This window comes from Xenopus laevis, chromosome 3L, assembly GCF_017654675.1.
Source record: "Xenopus laevis strain J_2021 chromosome 3L, Xenopus_laevis_v10.1, whole genome shotgun sequence".
Taxonomy (NCBI): Eukaryota; Metazoa; Chordata; class Amphibia; order Anura; family Pipidae; genus Xenopus; species Xenopus laevis.
In genome coordinates this window covers 63,757,773-63,761,644 of record NC_054375.1, presented here as the reverse complement: position 1 = coordinate 63,761,644, position 3,872 = coordinate 63,757,773, and positions in this window count along the sequence as shown.

The window sequence follows — 3,872 nt, the reverse complement described above, 5'->3', positions numbered from 1 at the left end:
AAATGACATACATGGACAAAATATACCACAGGCTCCTGTTTATACTGAGAACAATAACCCAAAGCACACAAACACCAAGAGCAGTTTTAAATAGTGATGGGCGAATTTGCGCCGTTTCGCTTCGCTGAAAAATTCGTGAATTTCACGCGAAATTCGCGAAACGGCGAAAAATTCGCGAAACGGCGCTGGCGTCTCGTTTTTGACGCCGGCGCCCGTTTTTTGCGCCGGCACCCGTTTTTGACGCCGGCGTCCGTTATTTCGGAAGAATTTTTTTTTGACGCCGGCGAATTTTTGCGGGAGTTTTGCGAATTTATTCGCTGGCGGCGAATCGCGCAAATTCGCGCCTGGCGAATAAATTCGCCCATCACTAGTTTTAAACCTTCTTCCTTTTGAAAAATAAGTTTTTACGCCTATAATAGCAAAATCATAACAAACTGAAAATGGCCTGGTTGAATAAATCATGAAATAACTTCCTTTGAGATGCCTTTGGAATTCCCATGAGGGTTGTCCAACCAGTTTCCCTCCAGCTTTCCCCCCCCCCCCCAAGAGTCTGAATAGAAAGAGTGAATTGAAGGTTAAGAACACGTGGAATGGAACTAATACAATGACTGGGATTTAATAGTTAGTGTCGATTACACTTTCCAAGATGGTGACATCCTGTGACAAGTTTGAAGGCTTGGATCATTGCTGCTATTGAGAAGCGTAAAATTTAGGCTGGTGCAAGAAGTTCAGTATATAAAATATGGCATTTTTAGGCATTTTCATTTTTAGGGTTTTGTTCTCCTTTAATGAGTACCGGCGGGAAACAGAGCGAGTGCCTCACGCTGGGAAAGCTGGGTCCTTGGCGCCAATGAATGAAATTTAGCCCTGACAGTTACTTAAGTTGCATAGTCCTGGTCGGGATATTTATTTTGGATTTTGTTATGGTTAATTCTCCTTCCCGTACATGAGAGTTTGAAGTCTAAATTTTCATTGTTTAAATCAGAAGTTTCACATTGCCTCTTCTCTTTCTCTTTTGTGCCAATTTGATAACTTCATGATCAATTTTCTACTAATTTGCAATTGGTTGAAGTGATTAAGCTCTTTTTTATTGGATGCATTTATTTATTTCACTCTGCTATTGTGCCGCACATCCTGAAAGCTATATTTATTGATATGTCCTCATAAATTGGTTAAAGATTTTTAATAGGATTTTGTTTTATTTCTAACCAAATTTGGATCTTAATTTTTATTATAAGCACTGATCCTTATATTTTACAGTAGTATTTGTATTCATCTGTTCCCCTTTCTAATTAAGGTTCTTAGCAACTTTGTAATTAAAAGTACTGCACTTGTTCCACTAGCACAAATTAGTTTTGCTTGGTTTCATCTGCAGAGTTGTGCATAGTACAGACACTGTTTTCAACATTTTATATCATAGGACAGCTATGGAAAGTACCATTTATTACACCTGGTTCAGATAGCATTGTGCCTAAAATGACATCAGACCATACCTTATGCGTCATTATTTTATACCCACTAGTGGCTTCATGTAAGTGGGGAAAAACAAAAGGAGGGATACAGGAAGTGGCAAGATCAATTATCATCAACCAGCCTGAGACAGTGGTGACATGTGGTTGCACTTAATATACGAGCCCTATATACACACAACTATCAAGTTCAACTATAAAGTTTAGCCTTTATCTTTTTGGCAATAAGTCTTTTTGGCAAAATACCTGGGTTGCAGCAGAGTGCAAATAATACAGTTTGAAATAAATTATTTTACAGTCAGTAGAAGTATATTACAGAAAACAAATCAGTTTATGTTTAACTTTGATGCTTTTGTTTAAAATAATCAATACAACTTCATGCCCACAGGTGGTAAATAAATAGGTAGGTAGATAAATATGAAATACTGGAAGAGTCCCCATATTGATGAAGTCTGTAAGCAGGTGATTCTGCAATCAGCATGGAGCCTCCCGCTGATTTCTCAAGCTCTGGGTCTAAGGCAGCTGCGCCCTATTTTCACCCCTAACAACTGATAAAAATATATACATCATCATACAGTAAATGCTGTAGAGCTGATGTCTGATATAGATATTTTATGATCTGGATACTCCTGAAACTACTAATGTGACTTTTGCATTTCTTTAAATCTGTGACCTTATCAGCTGGCACGAAACTTAAAGGGGTTGTTCACCTTTAAATTAGCTTTTAGTATAATGTAGAGAGTGATATTCTGAGATAATGCAATTGGTTTTCCTTTTTTATTATTTGTGTTTTAGTTATTTAGAGTTTTATCCAGCAGCTCTCTAGTTTGCAATTTCAGTTAGGGTACAAATAACTTGGGATGCACCGAATCCAGGATTCGTTCGGGATTCTGCCTTTTTCAGCAGGATTCGGGACGAGGAGGAAAATCACGTGACTTTGTCACAAGACATGGAAGTAAAAAATGTTTTCCCTTTCCCACCCCTAACTTGCATATGCAAATTAGGATTCGGTTCGGTTTTCGGCCGAATCTTTCACAAAGGATTCAGGGGTTCGGCCGAATCCAAAATAGTGGATTCGGTGCATCCCTACAAATTACCCTATCAACCATGCACAGACAAGAATAAGAGTCTGGAAAATGAATAGGAGAGGGCCTGAATAGAAAGGCGAGTAATAAAAAAACAGCAATAACAATCCATTAGTAGCCTTACTGAGCATTTGTTTTTTAGATGGGGTCAGTTACCCCCATTTGAAAGCTGGAAAGAGTCACAAAAAAAGGCAAATAATTGAAAAACTATAAAAGAATGAAGGCCAATTGAAAAGTTACTTTGAATTAGCCATTTTATAACATACTAAATGGTACCAGAGTAGGGTTGCCACGTGGCCAGTATTTTACCAGCCTGGCCGGAAAAAATGATGGCTGATCCCAATGTTATTAATAGGGAAAAAAGATAAATATATAGGAAGGCCGGTATTTTTTACCAGAAAAGGTGGCAACCCTAAACCAGAGTCTTGCACAGTGTGGTTTCACTGCTGTGGTTAAATAAAATAACACTACATTGTGAGTTATGATAATGGCTTTGTTATATACAAAGGAAAGTATTTTGATGTTTTTTTTCTATGGTCATTGCAGAATGGTGGTGGTCAGGCCTGGACTAGAAATCTGTGGTTTCTGGCAAATGCCAGAGGAGCTGCTGCAAGATGCCAGTCAGTCACAGTTTATTGGGCTGTTAGGGGGATATTTGGGCCTCTGTGTTGTTGAAGTTCCTATTTTTGAGTCCCAGTCCGGTCAGTGTGCGTACTATCCAAAGAAAGAAATGTTCTTTTGACTCAGAGCATTTCTATAAGTTACTGCAAGGTGACTTACCCTTTACTTCTGTATTTGCTGCTTTATTAACAGCAAACCAGTAAGAGCCTTCTTTATTACAATTCACTACATGTACGAGCACTGGAAAGTCGCACATCATATCGCCAGAGGATAGTGAGAGACGCAGTTTATGAACTGCTGGGGGATGAATACAAGCGTACACTGCGTGCTACAATAGCCGAAACATTTTCTTGCATTTTAGGGAATGTCAGCCAACGAAATACTAAAAACTCTATATCAATAACAGGCAATATGCTTTGTGAAGTGTATATGCTACGGTGCCCTGGCCATCTGTACGCTAGTTTGGTATGAATACCGACACAAAAATCTATCACTCGCTGGACGTTTCTTTTCTTTCAGCACCGCGTGCGCTCATTTGCCCACACCAATGATGGCGTCGTTATCCCTTCAGCAGCCATGACGCAGGCCAATCACTACAAAGGGGTTCCACAAATACATCGACAGACTCCGCCCACTCCGCTACGCTTGCCGCCTCTCTTTCCACTGATCATCCCTAGTGACTCCTCCCCCTTCCTCT